This window comes from Panthera leo, chromosome D2 (genome assembly GCF_018350215.1).
Source record: "Panthera leo isolate Ple1 chromosome D2, P.leo_Ple1_pat1.1, whole genome shotgun sequence".
NCBI lineage: Eukaryota > Metazoa > Chordata > Mammalia > Carnivora > Felidae > Panthera > Panthera leo.
In genome coordinates, this window is record NC_056689.1 from 61415555 (window position 1) to 61438057 (window position 22503).

Here is a 22503-nt window from a genome sequence, read left to right on the forward strand (position 1 = left end):
CTTCACTCTCTCCAGCCAGCTTCCCACAGATGCTGAAGACATTCTGAACACGTATTTAAAGACCACCAGTCCGAAGGCAACAGCAAATCATCAGTCTCTCCAGGGAGCCCACAAATGTCAATGTGGCCTTGCCTAATCCAAGGTAGCCTCTCGAGAAGCCACCGGCATCCTGTGTACAAAGACCATTGGAGCATACTGTTGAGAAAAGTTTCCTTGACTCCAAGTCTGACTCTGCAAACCCTGCACTAGGAGCATTCCTGCCCTCCCAGAGCTGAGATCTCAAGACTAAGGAGCCCCGGGAGTTTCACAAGTGCCCTGGCCTCCACACCCACTGTGACCAACCACACAGGGCAAGTGACCAGCAGGAACTGTCTGCTCAGAAAAGCCCAGTGAATTGATCCTCCCCTGCCTGCCTCTCCAGGCTGTTGTGAGAGTCAAAAAGAATTCAAATATTGAGCAATTATTATGTGCCACCCACAGGGTAGGTATTATTAGCCCTGTGTTTTATAGATGAGGAGACAGGTGCACAGACAAGTTAGGTAACTTGCTCAACAACATACAGCAAAGGAGCGACTGAGGCAAAAGTGAGGCCCAGGTCATGGGGCTTCCCAAAGCCATGCATTTCCCCCTTGGAGGCTGGACAGCACAGAAAGGGTTGCCCAACTGTGTGTACAAGCCCCTTGTCTACATAGGATCCATACCTAAGTGTTTTTCTTTGGGATCCTTTCTGGAAAAACTTGAATGCTTATTTAAAATGGATATTAGTTTCCTATCACTGCCAGAACAAATTACCACAATTTAGTGGCTTAAAACAACACACATTTGGGGCAACTGGGTGGCTCAGTCGGTTAAGTGTCCGACTCTTGATTTCAGCTCGGGTCACGATCTCACAGTTTGTGGGATTGAGCCCCACATCGGGCTCAGTGCTGACAGTACAGAGCCTGCTTGGGTTTCTCTCCCTCTCCCTTTCTCCGTCCCTACCCTGCTCATGCTCTGTCCCTCTCAAAATAAATAAATAAACAACAACAACAAGAACAAACAGCACAAATTTATTTTCTTAGTGTTCTGGAGGTCAGAAGGTCTGAAATGGGTCTTCAGGGGCTAAAATCAAAGTGTCAGCACTGTTTCCCTCCCAAAGTCTCAGGGGAGAATCTGTTTCCTTGCCTTTTGTAGCTTCTAGAGGCCACCTATATTCCTCAGCTGGCAGCCTCTTTGTCTTCAAAGCACATCACTCCAAATTCTGCTTCTGTAGTCCCAGCTCCTTCTCAGACTCTCCTGCCTCCTATTCTCTGTTTCTGAAGATCCTTACTCACATCTGCAAAGTCCCTTTCACCATTTAAGGTAACATCCACAGATTCTGGGGATTCGGATATGGCTATCTTTGGGGGCCATTATTCAGCTATCATAAGCCCCACCCAAAGCAAGAGTAGCTATAAAATCACAAGCATATAATGTGTGCGTGCGTGTGTGTGTGTGTGTGTGTGTGTGTGTGTATTCTAATGTATTAGCTTAGGGCTGCTGTGACAAAGTACCAGAGACAAGTGGCTTAAATAACAAAAATGTCCTATCTCAGTTCTGGAGGCTGGAAGTCTGAGATCAAGATGTCGGCAGGATTGGCTCCTTCTAAAGGCCGTGTCCAGGCTTCTCTTCTCGTTTCTGATGGCAATTTGTTGGCAATGCTTGGTGTTCCTGGGTTGGCAGAAGTATCAGCTCGATCTCTGTCTTCATCTTGACATGGTAGCCTCCTTGTGTGCATGTCTAGATCCAAATTTTTTTTTTTACAAGGACACCAGTCATTGGATTAGGGGCCCACCCTACCATACTATGACCTCATCCTAACTAATTACATTTGCAACAACCCTATTTTCAAATAAGGCCACATTTGAGGCACTGGGGTTTAGGACTACAACATCCGAATTGGGGGGGGACACGAAAGACTTCAACCCCTAACACCTACACACACTGAAACAATATATAACCGTTGAAAGATAAAAGCATTTGCCCACACACCACCAAAGGTCTCTTCCTGAATTCACAGTGGGACCTACACACCATTTTGAAAAATGTGAATAAGAGTAACCAGTGGTGCATAGCCAGTCAGATCTGGATTCAAATCGATTTCCTCATCTGTAAAATGAGGACAGTAACAGAACCTGCCTGATGTGATGGGCAAGAAGAAACAACGTGTGTAAAGTGCTTAGTACAGAGTCTGGCACAGACTAAGAGCTCCAAACACATTATCATTACTGTTTTCATCATCCCTCTTGTCATGGCACCAGCCTGGGTCCCTAGTGCCTGGCAAAGCTCGCTCCAGCCCTGAGGTCAAGGAGGCAGCAGGGAGAGTATGGGGACAGACAGGCCTGGCTATGAGCATCTAGGGGCCCTAGGGGAGCTGTCCAGCTGGTGTGCGTGGGCTGGGCTTGGGGAGGAGGCCTCCAGCTTTTCCAGCAGCTCATCAGGTGCGTGGGCGCTGCCTAGGACATGTTTGACATTAATGTGGTGGGGTCTGGGCAGATAGCCCAACACCCGTGGCAGGATGCACACAGAGCAAAGAAAGCAAAGGCATACGGGACGGAGCTATCCCAGGGAAACCTCCTCAAGTCTAGAAGGTGACCAAACTGGTGGCTATATCTGTCTCCCCCTGAAACTACCCTGTGGGTTCATCCCATGCACCACCCCCCGCAACGCTGACCCACAGCCTTGGGAGAAAGAGCAGGGGATGGGAGTCAAGAGAGGAGGGTTCTAGTTCCAGCCTGCTGAGGCTTGTGGGTGACTATGGAAGTGAAGTAGAAATACCTGTCCCGTCCCCATACGTGTTGTGAAGATCCAAACAGAAGACACATGAGAAAGTGCTGTGAAATGCCAAACACAATTATTCCTACTTAACTTTTCCGAGTCTTAGTCTACTCATCTATGAAATGGGGTCAAGCCTATTTTTCTCCTCCCCATTGGCCGAAGCAAAGTTGAACAGAGAAAATATATCTGCAAAGCGCTTTAACAGGCACAGAAGAAACCAGAAGCAGTCGCCTCTCTCAGTACTGTTTTACCATTACTAATACTCTAGCTACTGATGGAATGCTTGAGCTCTGAAAGGTCAGAATTCCAAATTATTCCTTCCTAACTAGGTGACCTTGGCCAAGCCGCTTAACCCCTCTGGGACCCACCCCACCCTCTAGGGGTGAGTAAAAACAGGCGCCCATGGTCATGTGTGGATTCAATGTGGTAACACGGGTGAGTGTGGTACTTGGCTTGCTGTAGGTACCTGATAAATGGGGTCACGTTTTTTCCAGGTGAAGAGACTCCAGTGCTACCTTCCTATCTCTTTATTTTTTAAATACACTTTTTAAAAGTTTATTTATTTCTTTTCTGAGAGAGAGAGTGAGAGCGAGCGCAGGAACAGGGGAGAAAGAGAAAGAGGGAGAGGGAGAGAGCGAATCCCAAGCAAGCTCTGTGCTATCAGTGTGCAGCCCAATTCAGGACTCGATCTTGTGAACGCATGAGATCATAACCTGAGCCAAAACCAAGAGTCAGACATTTAGCCGACTGAGGCACCCAGGCGCCCCTACCCTTACAGCCCTTTCTGCTTCTGGGAAGCTGCTCAGGGCCATCAACCAGGCTACTCCACCCTGACAATGGCTGAAAGGACTTCAGAGTCTTTCACCTGTAACTTCATAGGCCTCACTTCTTAAAGCTCTTGTGCTTTGTCCCAATGTGAGATCGCTCACGTTCCCCTTGGCCAAGAGGGAAGAGCATGATGGTAGGGCAGCTGACCACCTGGCAGGCTGGTGGCAGACGGGGCAGGGTCAGAGGGCGGGATGCAATCAGCTCTGAGCCTGGCTTCAGGTAGGAGGGGTAGAGCTGCCCTGGGGATAGAGCCTGAGGCGTGGTTTCCTCTGTGGAACTGGAGCTTACCCCAGCCCCTCCCAACACCCCAGTGTGTCAGTCCTCCTCTACTTGTGACCTTGCTTTCCTCTTGTCTCCAGGAAAGTGTGCAGCTGGAGGGGCAGGGTGCTAGGCCCAAGACAGGGAGCACTGGACAGTGTGAGGGGCAGGGCTGGAGGGGTCATCTGAGACCGAGAGGAAGAACCTGGAGTTCCTCTTCCAGGCAAAAGGGAGCCCTGGAAGATGCTGAGCAGGAGTAACCCTGTGGAAGTGGGAATCTAGAAAGATAAATCTGGCCAGTACATGGGATGGAACTGTGGTCAAAGACACATCTGTGTGTGGGACAGACTGCCAAAGAAATCCGCCTCCCCACAGAGGATGAGGCCAGCCTAAGATGAGCCTGCCCACACCGGTGTGTGTGTGTGTGTGTGTGTGTGTGTGTGTGTGTGTGTGCGTGCGCGCGCGCGCTGCGATGTGTGTGTTTTCCAGCAGGGTACTGGCTGAGATTACCCTGTTCCCTCTGGGGGTCGGGTCCCTATCTATCCCTTGGCCTCACCAGAGACCCTCTCAAGATTTCTAACCCCTCATGTACCCTCAAGCTGCCTGACACTTCCCCCTCCCACACCTACCTCCGAGGACCATCAACAAAGAGTGAGAGGACCTGAAGAAGGTGAAGAGGGAAGGAAAAAGAGTGGACTTCCTCCTTCTGACTGACCTTTTTCTGGCTGAACCACATGCTCAATTTTTTTCATCCTGATCATCCCTCTAAATGGCCCAGAACTGTGGTCCCCAAAGCATCCTAGCCACCATAGGATCAAAATCTGGCCAAAGTTTGGAACAAAGATAACATGTTCTTGGCAGAGATGAGACCAAGGCAGATCTTTGGTGCTCCCAGACCCCGGCTGCTGTTCAAGGCAGTGAGAGTCCAGAGCTAGTCCCCAACACACTCCCTTGACATGGCTCTCTCTTGGACAGAAGCCAAGTGGGATGCTTCTAATAAAAAATCCAATGTCCTTCCCTTCTTCCATCCCATTTCTCTGAGCTTCTCCTTCCCATTTTGTTAGAATACAAATGGGTCAGGGTACTTCCAGGTGTACCTTCATCTTTCTCCACCCCCACAAAGTCTTGTGCAAATGGAAAAAACAAAAGAATAGGCTGAAGAAGAATGCTGGAGTCACCGGGCAGAGTCCAGCTCTTTCCTGTGGCCTTTCCCTGGTCAGTACGGAACCCCGGCTTCCTAAGAGCCCGCCTCTCCTGTGCTTGGGAGTGTTTTTGGTCAGCACCAATATTGCCTGGGCCATCCTAAAACTCAGGGAGAGTGCTGAAAGCTTCTTCAAAGATGCTGGAAGCCCCAGCAAGACCCTGGGCTGTCAGGTGGACCCAGAAAAAGCCAGGCAGACCCAAGGAGTTCTGGCCAGGTGCACCACTATACCTGGTGACTTGGGTAGGTCACCTGCCCATACCCCCCAACTTCCTCCTCTATTAGAAACTTGACAGCTTAAGAGACCAAAACACATGAAGCCTCTTTGAGGTTCCAGTAAAAAGAGTGCTAAGTTGCACCATCTCCCAACACTGCTATCATCTCCCTTCCCATGGTTTTATCTCTGGCTTCAGGCCATTTGTTGGCTCTCTGCCTCCCAGGAACACACACCTATTCATAACCTCTGCTCGAACTGACCTCTCAAATTATATGCCCTGCTACCACTGTACATCCCCACACACTGCATACACTGCATGGCCTGCTTGCAATCTTCCCTGGACATAAGATGCTGTTCTGCACCCATGCTGTTCTGGGCCTTTGCACAGAATGCCTCACCCCATGTGATCTCTTGCTGTCAACATCTCTGAGGCCTTTGCACAGGCTTATCCTTCATTTACCCCCTCCTCTAGATTGCCTCTGTAGTTTAGTCATACTTCTAGAACTGTACTTACCACTATATTGTGATTATTTGTTGATATACCTGCCTCCTTTCAAAGCTTGTATGCTTCTTGTAAAGAACTGTTCCTTGAAATGCTTGCTTTCCATCACAGTATCTGACTAATAGCTGGGCACACATTTCCCAGCCTCCCTTGCTGAGAGGTAGTCATGTGACTGAATTCTGACCAATGGAATATGGGCAGGGATGATGTGCATCCTCTCCATACAGCACATAAAATATCCCTATAATTCTCCACATTCTCTTTTCCCTCCCGTGCTGACTGGATACAGAGATCCATGGTGGGTGGAGTCCCCAGATGCAAGAGTCTGGGTCCCTGAATGACTACCTGGAACACAGCCATCCAGGAACCTGTTTGGGTCTATGACATGTGCAGGAAAAAACCCTCTATTTTAACGAGTCACTGAGAGCTTGTTACACAGCATTAGCCTGTCCTAACTAATACAAAGGAGTTCAGTCACGGTCCAGTGAACCAGACTGAAAGAGGGAAGACTTAATATGAAATGCAGAACCGCCCCCCTGCCACCCAATCAAGTCAAGCATCACATCCCCTATATGAATGAACTACTCCCAAAGCCAAGTTGTCACCCCTGCTTCCCCCTACCCTATCCACCAAATCACACACACAGTATTTAGAATGCCAAGCACTAAGGAAGGGTGGCCTAACAAGGGTGGGGACTGAGGGCTCGCTAGATGACCTATAAAAGTCACCACAGGTGAATGAGCCCCAACTTGAGATCCTAGTTCCACAAGTTTGTAGAAGGCACACAGAGACACAAAGCTGAATTGCAGGGAGGGGCCTTCTCCTCCCCACACAGGCATCTATACCCCTGACACGTGACCTTTAAGCTCACAGGAACATTTCCAAGGATGCGAATACACCACCTCTGTGGCAGCCCACACCACCCTTGGCAGCTTCTGGCAAGTGCTGGAACAGTGTTCCTCATACAGAGACCCAATGCCCCAGGCCAAATTCCCACGTGGTCACAAAGGCTGAGTGAGACCAAATGGGAGAAAGATCACATTTGGACACAAAGGAAGAAAAAGAAAGAGAAGGACTTCAAATGTATCCTTCCAACACTCTGTGCCCTCACTACTCAAGGTGTGATCTAGAAACCAACCCTACTGTCGCCTGAGAGCTTGGTGCAAACGCAAAATCTCAAGCCCCAGGCAGGCCTACTGAATCAGAATCTGCATTGCAACAATATCTAAGTAGTCTGTGTGCACGTTAACATTGGAAAGCCCTCGCTGTTCTTCGCTATAAGCATTCCAGCCAAACTTGAGCAGTGTTCCCACAGCAAGCCCAGCCTATATGCAAAGATAGACACACAGGAGAAGGAATGGGAGCTAAACCATAGAGCTGGCCTTTAGAAGGGAGGTGCAGGCCTGGCACCCCATTCCCAAAACTCAGCACCAGCTTGCCATGCATTCATGTATTTATTCAACAACAATTTCCTGAATACCTGCTATGTGTCAGGCACTGTCCTGGGCCCAAGGAAAACAAGCTAACAAGCTGGCAAGGTCCTGTTCTCTCAAAGCTCACACTCTAGTGGGGAAGAGATAGTAAATGAGTAGACAGTCAAACACGATAATGACACCTTGTGATACGTGTCCTGAAGACAAGAGAATGTGACAATGTGACAGGACTGGCAGGCTCTCTGAGGAAGTGGTCAAGGAAGGCCTTTCTAGAGGTGTCATGTGAGTTGAGGCCAGAGTGCACAGGAGTCAGCTGCCTGAAGATCTGGGGGAAGAGTTTCCAGGCAGAGGCAATGGCAAAGGCAAAGGCCCCAAGGCAACACTGTGCTTGGTGTCCCAGGAGCAAGTGGGTGAGTAGTGAGCTAGAGCCAGCAAAGCAGGGTGCAGGAGACAAGTCTGGAAGAACAGGCGGGGGCCCACGACCCACGGCCTGGGGGCAGGGGTAAGGAGTTGGGAGTTAATTCCCAAAAGAAAGGGAGACTTTCAGAAGGTTATAAACAGAGGTGTGATGTGATCTAATTTATGTTTTAAAAGGATCACTCTATTGGTAGGAAGACAAGAGTGAGAGTGGGAAGACCCCTGAGGAAGCCAGCTTAGTTGTCCACGTGTCCTGGGCAGGGGTGACAGGGCTGGACCCAGATGGGGACAGAACAGACAGAGAGGAAGGGGGCAGAGCCCAGCTGCACTTTGAGAGAGGTCACACAGGATGCACCAACTTACTCTTGGGTTAGATATGGGACATGTCTGGCCAGGTTTGGGGTGACCCCAACTGGGTTTGAATCCCTTTGGTAGCTCAGGCATTACTAACAGCTGACCTGAGCAGTCCAAGTTCCCCACCCAGCCTGATGGCCTCAAGGGCTGACGCGGCATCCCCTGCCCTGACAGCTTCCTCTCCGGTCACTGAGGTTGGCCATTCAGCCCATAGGAGCCTTTTCTTGTAACTTCTCCTTACGCCAAGGGCTTCCTGATGTCCCTTCACATTGCGGAAGGGGAGGACAAGGTGGAGCCCAGATGGGAAAAGAGAAAAATCCCCAGAGCAAAAATGAAAACGGGGGCACAGTTGCTAGGGGGAGCCCGGTAAAGCAGCCCATGCAGCGAAGCAAGCAAGCAGGGACGGCCTCGGGTTCCCCAGGCTCTGCAGCCAGCTCTGGTTAATGAGGCTTTCCTGCGGGGAGAGCTCCACTCCGTCAGGGAACCAGGAAACGCAGGAGGAAAAGTCCCCACAGAGCGGGGTGTCCTCCAGCTCACCCTGGCTCCCAGCTGTAGGTTCCTTGTCCAGGCGGCAGCCCCGGCTGCTGCCCCCGGGGATGACTTCCTCCTGGAGACCTCATAAACGTGGCAGGTGCCCACCTAACACAAGGTGCAGAGAGAAGTGCAAGGACAGAAGGGGCTGGCTGCTTGAGGACGGCCAGGCCCCTGTGCGCACGCCCTGCCTCCCTGCTGGGCTCTCCCTCCACAGAAGCGGGAATCTCCCTGACCTTCACCCGAGCCCGAGGCAGTCCTGCCTCTCCACACCTTTGCTCATGCCTATCTCCCTGCCTGGACCACCTTCTCAGTCTGCGGAAAGCCAGCCTGTCTCCTGGACCTACTTCAGCAGAACCCAAGACAGGATGAAGGGAAGCTAGCATTTATCAGGCACCTCCTCTATCCACACCATTATCTTTCTTTTTGAAAGTATCTGATGTCAATTATACCGCAATTAAAAAAAAAAAAGTATCAAGCAAATGTAAAACTCAAACATTTGTTAAATCTGGGGGGTAGGTCCTCTGCTATGTTATCTTATTTTCTGTAGGATTAAACAATTTCATAACTAAAAATAAACAACAGAACAGAAAAGCTGACTGGCTTCAGTGCACTGGCTTCCAGAAGCAGCTGGAAGGACCAGACTGGAGCGCTGGGAGTCCTGGTAAGAACACCATGGATGTAGGTGAGGAATCAAGAGGGCTTGGCTGAGGGCCAAGAAGATGGCATGGGGGGGGGGGGGGAAGGTGAGGCAGAGAAAGAGAGGAGGAAGAAGGAAGGAGAGGGGTGCAGGGGTAGAATGTGGGGAGAGGTCTAGATAGGAGCCGGGCTCGGTATATGCTGAGGGCCGAGCATACGTGTGACTTATAATTGGAGACACCGGCCTATGGGCCGGCTCGTAGACAGCCCCACCCTTTATCAGTGACTTGTCCGTAACAGGTGCTCACCTCTCACCTACCCCTAGGTGATGACAGAGACTTGGACCACAGGACAGCCCCTCACAGACAGAAGATGCTCAAGGGAGAGCAGAGCCCTGGCCCAGGCCTATGTCAAGGCTCTACCTTACCCAGATCACTGACAGCTGGTGAGGTATCTGGGGACCAACTTGACTGTATAAGGGCTGCTCCCTGTTCTGCCCAGCTATTTCTAGAGGGGACAGCATCAGGGCAGGTGTGGCCTTAGAGGAACAGCTAGCATGGGGTGGGGAGGGATTAGGTGATGGAACAGACAGATGAGACCCAGGGGGCCCTCCATCCAGCCAGAGAAGGGGAAGAGCCAGCCTGAGGCTCCTTCCTCCACATCCCCAGCCCTATCCACAGAACCCTGGGCCCCACTCTCTAGGGAAGCTTGGGTGAGGGCTGAGACACTGCTGGCCCCCTGCGGCCATGGGGTCTGGGCACAGCAGGTCCAGGGAAGGGAGACTGCAGTCACACCTCTTCTGGGAGTGGGGAGTGCCAATGGATGGCATGAAGGGTGTCCTCCGGAGGCAGAGGTACCTCTGGTACCAAGGGTACCAAGACTGTCACCTGATTCCAAAAGGAATGCCAGGGAAAAGGTCAATTATGAGGCCCCACACTCCCTTGGAAAGGGGAAGGAGCCTCCCTCCCCCAGTGGGCTTTTGCCTTCGAGGGTACAGACTTGTCAAGCCCCTGGCTCCTTGCAGTCAGTGACCCCCATACAGACCAGGGTCAGGTCCCGCCCTGCCCTTCTCCCAGACTCCTGCTCAGGATGCGACGACAACGTGGAGGGGGAGATACTGATCAGAGAGACCCCGAGCCTGACAAAGACATACCGGAGTAAGAGAAAATGCCTCCAGAAAAGATTCTTGGGAAAGGCCACAGGGATGAACGGAGCCATGCCAAGACATAGGCACAGACTCAGAGACCCTTGGAGGGATACAGATAAATAGAGAAACTGGGGAAAGAGAGAGATGAAGAGAACACCACAGGGAGAATCCAGGACTCAAGAGCAGAGAGAAGGAAATGAACATCTGCACAGAAACTGACAATTTCTCTGTCTCTCTCTCTCTGTCTGCTCAGCCTAAACCCTCCCTCCCCAGGCAGGGCAGAGGGTCAGGGCAGCACTCCCTCCAGCGGCCAGCCCAAGCTCACCTGCTTGGTAGCCGAAGCCTTCTTGACAAGGTGGGAAAGGACCCCTCTCCTCTCCAAGGTGCCAGGGCCTCCTAGGCCGGCTCTGCGGTGCTCTGGCCCATGTAGGGGCCGCATCAAAGTCACAAGTGGCAATGAACAGAAGGGGTTCAGCATGTGGATTCCGGCCAGACTGCCCAGTCTGCATCCTGGCTCCCTCACCTGCAGAGACGGTGGTTCTACGGCTCTACCTCCATCCACCTTAGCTCTCAACTACACATCCAAGAAACCCAGGTATTCCAAACTGGCCTGAAGTGTCCCAGCTGCACCAGAAAGATATACATTGATGGACAGAATCTCAGTTTTGAGTCCTTCTACATTGGGTAGATCTCGTGATCTGTCTCCCTGTCTTGGCCCCAGTCACTGCAGGATGGAAGCAGGAGCGTGCATGGCCCAGCACCCCAAGGGGCACACGCAGAGGAGTTTCCCCCCACCCTCCTACTGGGGCTCCTCCTCACAAGGTTCCACGACGAAGAATGGAGCCCATCCCCTTGAGGAGCCAGAGAGGCTGGCCTTCACCAGAGATGCCCTCAGGAGACCAGCCAGCACTGTCTCAGTAGGAAGAATGGCCGCTTGTCGCATGCCAGAACCACCCTGTCTGCGCACATCTTAACTCCAGCCCATACGCAACCTCCTGCTTCCTGTTCTTTTTTTTTTTTTTCCCCTTAAGGTATACCCGAATGTGGTCCATTTAGCCCTAGGGACACCCGCCCCACCGCACCCACCCTATTCCTAGCCTCCGCCTCAGCCCACCACCAGCACTGAGCTCAGATTCCAGCGTGGCTGAACTGGCCACCGTGTTCTGCTGGGCACCAGATAAATGCTCCCCAATTAGCAGATGGAGCCAAACGCAGGCTGGCATTTAGGGCCGTCAACTGGCCAGCCCTACAGCATTCATTTGCCGCAGCTTAGAGGTGCCCAAGACCCTTCTGTGGCTGAGAGGATGTTCCCCTAGTCCAGGTTGGACAGACATGGGTCCATGGAGCTCCTGCCCTCCTCCACAGGGGCCAGGGGCAACATCAGGAATGACCACCATCCCAGCAATTCTCTGTAGTTGCTCCAGACTCCGTGGGGAAGGCTTCCTGGGCCTCATCTCCTGGAAATCTCATTTCTCTGAGGTAGCTTCTGCACTGAGAGCCATTCTGCAGATGAGAAGGCGGAGTCTCGGAGGCTAGGTTATTGTTTGGGATCACCAGGCTGGTAAGACGTGGGGCCGGTGTGCACACCCACGTTAAATCTGTCTGATAGCAAAGCTTGAGCTTTCCATCACCATGAGAAACTGCCCCACTGGGAGAGCGAGGAATTTGGCATCAAGAATCCCTCAAGTGCGGGGCACCTGAGTGGTTCAGTTGGTTGAGCATCCGACTTTGACTGAGGTCATAATCTCATGGTTCTGTGAGTTTGAGTCCTGCGTCGGCTTGCTTCTGTCAGCACAGCCTGTCCTCTCTCTCTCTCTGCCCCTCCCCTGCTTGTGCATTCTCTCTCAAAAATAAATAAACATTAAAAAAAAAAGAAAAGAATCCCACAGGCTCTTTTGGAGAGCCTGATGTCACCCAACTGTGGAGGTCTCTGAAGAATCTAAAACCCTTTTTTCCTTAGCTCCAGCTAAATTGAGGATACAAAGGAAACAGTGTTGATTCTCCAGCAACTCCTACAATGACCTGGTCTGAGGGAACATCCCTGAGATGCAGGAATCACAGCCCCTAAAATCACTTGGGGGGCTGAGGTCCAGCCAGGGCGGCAGGGAGCTGATGGGGGGGGGGGTCACTGCAGCTGGCACCCCTGGGTCACCCAGCTGAAGGAGAAAAACAGTCTTCCCTCAAACAAGCCCATAACCCAGGCTCTGACAGCTCCCCCTGGCTGTCCTACATGCCTAGTTCCAAACCAGTCAAGAGCAAAACCAACTGTTGCCATGGGGCGAAGGGGCGTGAGTATGCCAAGGCCTCCAGCCCAGCTCCGGGAGGCACTTTGACCAGCCTGCCAGGGTGCCTAAGTGTGTGCAGGCCTGATGGCAGTGCTCTATACTCTGGGTTGCTCGCTCATTCCGTGCCTTCTGCCCTACCCCGATTATTCCACCAGCTGGCGGCTCCGGGTTAGGCCAAAGCTGTGGGCCTGGGTTTTCTGCCCAGGATGACGCTGACTTTTCCCCGTGGGGGTCCCCTGTACCAAGCCCAGTGCCGGGAATGTAGCTGGCACTCCGCCAAAGGTGCCAGGATTAACTTGAAATTCTCTCCTGAGGGAAGGGAGAGACTTGGTCACAGCTGAAGGCTCCAGGCACACACATCCACACTCACAGGACACTCACCTGGCCACCACCAAAGACCTTCCTTCCCTTCATTCTCCAGTTTGGAGGGGGACACTGTCCCCCACCCACTCTCCAGCCAGCTTTCCTGCTGCTTATCCGAAGGGGATACAGGGGGTCCCAGTGGGGGCAGAGCCGAGTTTTCTAGGTCAGACCTTCAGGCCTGAGGCCAGAGGAGAAGGAGGTGACATAGGCAGCATCTACACTCAGGGCCTTCCTGAAGTACCACCCGAACACACCCTGACGTGACACCTTCTGCTAGGAAAACAGGGTGCGCAGCTCAAGCGTTCATGTAGACGGTGTAGCCTGACTCAGACGCTGCCTCTGGCAGAACCGGGGTGTGTTATCCGACAGAGGTAGGAGGAGGTGGGCGGGACGTGTGGGCTGAGCTCCACCAGGACGCGGCAGACCCTGTGAAGGCAGGTCTGCCGTCTGACTGTTCTGGGAGTTCAAGAGAAGTCTTCGGCTCTCTGCACACGCATCTTGTCCCCGGGGAGGGTGAATGACCCCTCTTCCCTCCGGGCGATTTCTTGGTGATGCAACAGGGCGTTCCTGCCCCCCTCAGCCAAAAACTGAAAGAGGACTTCTGGATAGAGGCTAGAATGACCTAGAAGCTAGGGTACCTGAGTTCTAGTCCTGCTGTCACTTAATGCCCTTATAATTTGCGTAAGTCACTTCCCCTGCTGGGGTCTCTTTCCTCATCTGTTTAGGAAAAGGACTACATCAGAGGGTAGCCAATAATTTTCACTCAAGGTGCCTTTGCCAATGGACAGGTAGTCTCTTCCTGAAGGTATCTGGTTTTGGTTTATTTTTAGAAGGACTCTGAGACCATGTCTGGGCTCATGGTCGATGAGCAATGACTGCCATGGGCAAAGGATGGGAACATGCCATGACCAATCAATGATGTCTGCTGTGGGCATGAGGCTGGAAAGTGGCAGCGTGAGTGCCAGACATGTATCATCCTGGTAGGTGATCTCCAAGGGCCTTCTAGTTATAAACCACAATTCTACCCCTAATTCCCCAGCAGACATGGTTAACGCTGGTTGCCAAGCGTGTACCTCCCATATTCTGATATTTGCACACAGCTGATTTCTCTCCTTGAACGAGACATTCTCATCAGTCCTGCAGGACAGTTACTGGGGGAGCAGGCCGCCTCCTAAACTCTCCATCCACCCATAGTCACAAGACTTCACCCAGAAAGTGAGAGACAAGGAAACAATGCCTAGATTTAACACCCAGAAGACATTCCAGCTTTTCTTACAATTTTCCCCATGTATACAAAGGAGCTTCCCCACTGTGTGAAAATCCCACCAGGGCACAGCGGGAGTATGAATGATCAGCAAAGGGCAGACTGAGATGGCTCCTGGCTTCATGGTGCACTCACAAGAGAGGGTCTCATCTGAAAGGGCCTATGTCCACTGAGCACCCTAGGAGGCATGTGCCTGGATCACTTATACATCATTTGCTAGGAGCACCTTTGCAAGTGTATGCAGATACCAAACACGGTGCTCGCAGATGCAGTACTCATCAGTACAAGAAGAGATTAGTTTTCCAAGCATACCTACAGCATGGTGAGTATCCTGCAACTCTGGGCTGTTGCAGAGAGTCAGATAAACTCCCCTCCTCTATTTGTATCCAGCTGGAAAGTTCTCCTGATGGCAGGTTCCAGCAGAGCCCAAGCTCTCTCTTCTTATTTCCCTTTACACATAGAAGATGTGTGAGGCTGTCTCCCACCATCCCCCACCCACCATGACTCTGCCCCAAGGCCACCACCTCTCCCCTCCACCTCTCTTCGTCTGCTCTAGACCTGTGAGGCCTCCGTGCACATGATTATTCCTAAAACCACAGGGTTAGGGAAACTGCACAAGAAGGGGGCACTGGCAGGGTACCAAGTAACCCCAGGGCTCCAACCCAGTGGTAGGTAAACAGCTTTCTATCCTGAGCTGGCCTCCAGGTAACATTTCCCCAGGCCCTCCTCTCCCAACATTCCCCAGGGAACAGATACCCCCAGCACTCCCCTAACCCCACCCTTGCAAACAGCACAGCCTGCCAGAAGAGAAATCAAGAGAGAGAGGAAGCTGGAGTTCACCCTCAGGCCACAGGGGCAAGATGAAAGGCAGTAGTTAAGGCAGGAGCCAACTCCCGGAGGGGAGGGAAGCCAGCCATAGAATTCCCAAAGGCTACTGGAATCCCCACAGGGTTCCCCTGGAATCCCCCGGTGCTCCATCAGGGATCCAAAAGATGCGTCTTTCCAAGAGCAAGGAAAAACAGTGACCAATAATTACTTGTTTTCCTAATAGTGTTGCTGGGAGAGAAAGAGCGTTGGTAATCACTCTTTGGAGGTGAAAAGCTTTATCTAGGAAATGCTTAACACTGCCACCTGACTCTCCTGTCTGGAGGCAGGCTGCACCACGTGGTGAGAGTGGAGCCTGTATCGGTGGGGCACAGGAAGAGACATCTGCCTGCAGATGGGATGGGCATCTCTACCTATTCTCTCTCAGAGTTATGTTTCTGAGGGTCTAACTAGTGAGCTTTCAGCTTCCCCATCCAGAGTCTCAATGCTCGTGGCTAGTGTATGGGTGTTCTTTACACGGATTACCTCATTTCATTCTTAGTATTACCCCATGAGGCAGGTATTTTTGTTATCCCCATTATACAGATGAGAAAACCGGGGTGCAGAGAGGTTAAAGAACTCACCAAAGGTTATATACTAACAGTATATCGCTAACAATGAGGGCTGGAGCTGGTCTTGGACCCCAGTCAGCCTGGCCCTGGAGTACCTGCCCACAATCCTTGCACCCACAACCATGCAGCCCTTAGTGTGTTTGGTCGTGACAAGGACCACCACCCAGTACTTCTTGCCCCAATACACAGTTCGTGTGTTTTGAGCAATGTTTGAATACAAGATTCCGGTTTGATAAGATAATTTGGACATGTCCCTGGGGTTTGATGTAATGGGTTCTAACCAGTTCCATTCCATAGGGATGATTCAGAAGAATGGTTCAGGAAATATGACATAATGTGATTTTAATAATTATTGTCATTTTCCTTCTCTTGGTAGATAAGCTCTTAGTGTCTATTTTTTTTTAACTTGTGTGTTTTCTATCACGTTATAGTATAATGACCACGAGAGACATATTTTATTTTAGACTTCCCACTTTTCCCAATCCTCCCATAGGTATCCTTTTAATTATTAAATATTAACGTCGTAAATAATACATGAATACATTCTTTTTTTATATAAAGTAAAACATTACAAATAAGGCTAAGTTTCCCCTTTGACCAAGATCCTCTTCTCATTGATGCCCCAACCCTCTTCCAGAGATAACTTTATTATCAATTTGGAGTGCATCCTTCCAGATCTTTAAAAAATATTTATATACTTAGGCTGTATATGTACTTGCAAAAGATATGTCTTGCTGTTGCTTTTGCATAATTGCTATCATACTGTACTGTTTGAAATCTGCAGTGGTCATTCATTAACATTTCTTGGTTATTCATCCATAGAACTGAGATCAATCTCATTTGTTTTGACTGTTGTACAACATGGTATGAGAATACCACAGTTTACTTAGCAGCCCTCTGCGCCATGTTTCCCACCGTCACCACGGCAAACAACGTGAGGCTCTCTGAGCCTTCCTGGGACTGGGGACTGACATCAGTCATGGCCGATGTTCTCCTCTGTCCAGGGTGTGTGAGCAATCACAATGACCCACAGCTCACCGCACAGCTGGGACTTGTACTGCCATGCCAGGCAATGGAAGTCTGTAATCCTTGGAATGAAACTGTTCTTAGAACTTGGCGTGTTATCTCCCCAGGCTTGGGCCGCCTTGCCTTTAGTGTAGGGTCAATGATCTCAAACAACACAGAGCCTGCCTTGATGATTAAAAGACAGAGCCCGCAGGAGAGACACTTCCTCCCTCCCCTTTCCTATCCTCAGCTTGGTTCCTGGCACACATCAGGACCACCTTACTTTGACCTCGGCAGAGGCTTGCTCTGAACATCAAACCAAACTAAAGCAAAACTATAAGCTACACTAAACTAAGCTGAACTAAACAAAACCTAAACCAAACTATAAATCTAATAAATAGAAAGATGAACACAGATGTTTACCTGCAAAGTGAGGGACCTGGAATAGAATTCTCATTCTAAAAATGCAGTGATCCAGTAATGCACCACAAATGACCTCAGAACAAGCCCCCCCCCCCCCCCCCCCCCCCCGCCCCCAACACACGTTCCAAGTCCAGTAATGAATGATTTGGGGATTATAGTTTTGTTTGCTCAACATTAGCCTGGCTATTTGAAAGCTAGAAAGTGAGTGTGACCCTGGGTGGGGTAAGTGGGTGGAAAGTCTAGAGAGATGAATAAGGAAGAGAGATTAAAGCTCTTCAAAACACGTTAAATCCACTAGAGCAAATGAGCATACCTAAAGAACCTTCTTACCTCCATCTTCCAAGCAGTGTGGGGGAAGCCTAAGGGCCTCTCCGGTCTCTCATCAAATATTGACCCTCTGCACTCACTGGCCGGAGTTCAGACTAAAGGACCAGCAGCAGCACGGAGCCAATGTTTGCAGAGCAATTACTGTTGCCCACCGTCTTGTAGGTCAGATTGTGAAACAACCTTCGGTGGAGCCGGGGCTTCAGAGAGTCTTCCGGTCCTTCCTCGGTGGGGGGGATACTTAACAGTGAAGGAGTTGTGCAAGGAACTTTACAGAGGCTGGAAGTGTGATCCAGTGCCAATGAGAAGGCAACTTAAGAGCATCTGCGGCCCTTTACTGTCCTCCTTCTCCCCTTAGCTGCACCTCCAAGTAATCCAAGCCCTTTAGAGCCAAACAGGCCTCAACATCAGGCCTTGTCCCAGACAGCTCCCTCTGGGACAGGTCCCTTTTCCTGGGCAGATAGGCTGAGTGGCGGATTATTTTTAGAAGAAATCAATTTCTACTTGGAGACCAAGAGCCTCTCTTCTCCCTACTCCCAACTTAACATCTGAAATGCCCTTAGAAGCCCTCTCTAGCAACTGACGTGGTTTCCAGAAGTGTTTGGAATAGCTGTTGAATTGAATTGCTCTATTGATCGAGCAAATCATGGTAGAACATAGTCTCCTTCTTCCTGCCGGGGCCCTAAAGATTTTAGAAGGCAGCTGAGGAGGGGCTGGGAGGGTGGCAGAGCCCTCTGGGGTAGGCAGAAAACCCAGTCAAGCCTGTTGTGTGCCCCAGATGGTCTAAAACAGCACATTCCAAAAGACACTTCTGTCACGATAGAAATTCTCTGTATCTGCTCAATATGTAGCCACTAGCCACTGTGACTATTGAACACTTAGAATATAAGCAAGTATGGGGCACCTGGGTGGCTCAGTTGGTTAAGTATGCGACTCTTGATTTTTGTTCAGGTCATGATTTCAAAGGGTGGGCTCTGTGCTCACCAGGGAGCCTGCTTGAGATTCATTTTCATTCCCTCTCTCTGTCTCTCTTTCTCACTCTCTCTGACCCTTGCCCTCTCACACATGCATGCATGCTTGCTTTCTCTCTCAAAATTAAATAAACTTTATATAAAAGAAGAATATAGCAAGTATGACCAATAAAGTAAATCTAATTTGATTCTTAAAAATGAATTAAACAAAGGGCGTCTGGGTGGCTCAGTTGGTTGACTATCCGACTTCGGCTCAGGTCATGATCTCACGGTTCATGAGCTGGAGCCCCACATCTGGCTCTGTGCTGACAGAACCTGCTTCGGATTCTGTGTCTCCCTCTCTCTCTGCCCCTCCCCTACTTGTGCCCTTTCTCTCTCTCTCTGTCTCTCTCTCTCTCTCTCTCTCTCTCTCAAAAATAAATAAATGTTAAAAAAAATTAATTAAATTTAATTTCAAACTTTTTAATTAATTTAAATGTAAATGTAAATAGCCATGTGTGGCTAGTGGCTACCACAGTGAACAGCACAGGTGAAGGGCTCCATACCCGGGGCTTCCCGGGGGCAGGAAGAGGGGCCACATTCAGTGCACAGCCCCTGGTGGGTGGAGGCAGAACCACTGGGGCTGAAGGCTGAAGGCAGAAGATACGAGGAGAGGAGAGGGTTTGGGGCAGAGTAGAGGGTCTTATCCTGATACCCTTGGAAGGATATCAGGGGGGTATGAATGACCAAAAAAGGTCATTAGAATTATATATGTACATTCATGCCTTTGTCTGGGGAGACAGTCTTTGTCTTTCATTAGAAGCAGAAAAAATCTCTGATCTCCAAAATAAGATAAAATAACTCCTTGATCTGTCAGTTTCCACTTACTTCTTCAGGGATGCCTGCTTTGATCCCAGAGTATGTTTCCCTGTAGTATCTCTATGGTACTTCTCTTTGTAGCATTTGAAATAGTATGAAATTATATATATATATATATATATATATATATATATATATATATATATATATACACACACACACATACATACATACACATTTATATATATATTTATAAAATATATATATTTATTTTGCTTTTGCTCATCAATAAATCCCCAGAGCCTAGCATACTTCCTGGGACATAGAAGATAGGCACTTAGATTGGATAGATTAGATGGATGGATGATGGATGGATGGGTGGATGGATGACGGACGGATGGATAGGAGGCAGGCATGTTTAATGAATAAACAAATTAACAAAGAAATTAGAGACATACTTTACCCCAATAACTATAATTTTCAAAAAACAACCAAATACCCCCAAACTGTTGTGGGGGTATGGGGCTATATCACTCGAGGCTGCCGTCCCAATCAAACCACACAGGTTTTGTTCCCTCCTCCCAAGAGGAGTGCTCTTTCCTTTCTTTCCATCCATAACATGCTGCTTGTCCCTCAATCAAGTGTTTATTTCATTTCCAGTAGACTTCACTGCCTAAAAGTCTACTTTCCCCACCAGACTTCTGGAAGGAAGGGACCTTGTCCTTCTCAACTTAGCATTCCTCAGCTTGTGCCACTTCCATCCTAAAGAAGTGCAAATATGTAGGAAGGCGTAGCACAGGCCCATCCACTCTTACCCTGAGCCAGCCTGGCTTATTCATCTTTATTCTTCCTTCCTCACCATTTACAGTCAGGGTAAGGCTGCTAGATTAAGCAAGTGAAAACATAGGACACACAACAACATGTGAATTTCAGATAAACAATGAATTGCTTTTTTAGTATAAGTATATCCCATGCAATATTTGGGACACACTTACAGTGAAAAAAAAGTATTGTTCCTCTGAAATTCAAAATTAACTGGAAGAGTGCCTGGGTGGCTCAGTTGGTTGAGCGTCTGACTTCAGCTCAGGTCATGATCTCGCGGTCTGTAAGTTTGAGCCCCGTGTCGCATTGGGCTCTGTGCTGACAGCTCAGAGCCTGGAGCCTGCTTCAGATTCTGTGTCTCCCTCTCTCTCTGCTCCCTACCCCACTCATGCTCTGTCTCTCTCTTCCTGTCAAAAGTAAATAAACATTAAAGGGGCGCCTGGGTGTCTCAGTCGGCTGAGCATCTGACTTCGGCTCAGGTCATGATCTCGCAGTCTGTGAGTTCGAGACCCACATCAGGCTCTGTGCCGACAGCTCAGAGCCTGGAGCCTGCTTTGGATTCTGTGTCTCCCTCTCTCTCTGCCCCTCCTCCACTCATGCTCTGTCTTTCTCTCTCTGTTAAAAATAAATAAACATTAAAACATTAAAAAAAAAAAAAACATTAAAAAAAATTAACTGGACATCTCATATTTTATCTGGTGACCCTACTCCAGGGCCTCAAGGGTAGCAGACAGCCTGTAAGTAAGGCATATGGGTGGTGTGGGGGACAGAGGTGAACGTGGATGGAGATAAATGACCAGCCCAGTATAGTCCTATAGTCCTAAGGCTTCAGGTAAGTGTAGAATGGGCAGTTACCAGGTTATCTGTAGACTCTCGTCCACAATGCCACGAATGAGCCAGCTCCCCCGTGCTCCACCAGAGGACTCCTCATTAATGCCACAGGTCACATGAAAGAGACACTGTCTCTCTCCAAGCACAAGTCGTTTGGCTCCTGTGTCCCCCGGCCTGCCTCCTGCTCAGGGCTGCTTGTCCCGGTGTGTGCCTGAGATAGTCTATTCCCAAGGATAGATTTGCTCATTTAAGCCTCACAACAACCCTACTGGGTGGGTACTATTCAAATCTACATTCCACAGATGGGAAAGAGAACCTAGAAAAGTTGAGGAATGTTTCCAGAGCTACAAGGTGGTGGAGCCAATAAACAGTCCTAGGCAATGTGTCCCCAGTGCCTAAGCTTGAAGCCACTCTCACTAGAAAGCCCAGTTGCGAGGGCACCAGTGACTAGAGATGGAGTTAGCATTACCATTTTTCTTCCTCTACAGGAGTCGCCATATTAAAATCAGCGACCCTGATAAATAAGAAAGGCTTTCCAAAATGAATGCCACTAAAAGTCATGTCATGAGTTCTGTAAAATGGGCTCACAAAGATGTTATGCTTGGCTCAAAGGTTAAATTCCGAAGGACCCTTTCCAAACTGTATCTCCAAGGCAGTGATGACCCACATGGACAGGCCTGGCCATGCTCACGTCTAGAGCCAGTGCATCACACAAGCTGACCCATGCTGTGCGTCCCCTCCCAACACACAGGAAATAAGCCCTCCAGGCAAGGAAGAAGTAGGGGGAGTAGCATTCCTTTCTTGTGAGGTTCTGTAACTGGGAGGGGATGGGGGCACAGAACAGAAGGGTGGGGGAAGAAAAGCTCTGATTTGAGAGTTTCCGTTGGCTCTGAGACTCCCTCTGGCTCATCAATGAGTCCTTTCAGGGTTCCCTCTCCCCAACTAACTTATCATTTCCTGTCCCGCACACTACATCCATTGATGGGGTATCAGCAAATCCCACCAATTTATACCAGAAGGACCCAAGGAGACTGGACAGCAATGGGGGAGGTGAGGAGAAGAAGAGGCAGGAAAGTAAGGAGTGGTTTTCCATCCCATATTATCGGATTAAGACAGGATTTACTGTAATACAGGAAGCTGGCTCACCTTTGACTCATCTCATTGGTAGAGTGATAAGGACAATGGGATAAAGTCAGGTACTTAAGAGCAAACATGCAGGCCTGGCCTCTCCAAGGTGACTCACCACCAAAGCCTGCAAATGAACGAGTAGAGCCTGGTTGTGAGGACCAGAAGTAGGTGTCTCTTCTTTGTGTTTTTATTGGCCTACACCAGGCTTATAGCCCTAAGGAAGAATCTAGAAACTCTCAGTTTTCCCTTCCTGGTATTGGAAGGGTTGCTGTTCAACTCACACTAATTCTGCCTTGTCTGGTGCCTGACTCTGTTACAGAGGCATAGGCCCCCTAGTGGTCACATCTGTGCTACGTGACCTTCTACTCCGGGCCACTCTGATTGGTCCAGAGAGGGCACGTGACCAAAATCAGGCCAATCCGAGTCTTCCCTGGGATTTTTCAACTTGAAACAGTCAGTCAGAGACAGTCTCTCAGGTGTTGGGAACTACAAGATATGAAATTCGGGAGTTGTTGACAGCCAAGTTCCTC

At 49.8% G+C, this 22503-nt stretch overlaps 1 protein-coding gene across 4 annotated transcripts in view; it reads right to left on the reverse strand.

Annotated features, from left to right (window-relative positions):
• SH3PXD2A (SH3 and PX domains 2A) overlaps positions 1 to 22503 on the reverse strand; it is a 235296-nt gene that overhangs the window by 157882 nt on the left and 54911 nt on the right. The gene's annotated exons all lie outside the window — the stretch shown is intronic.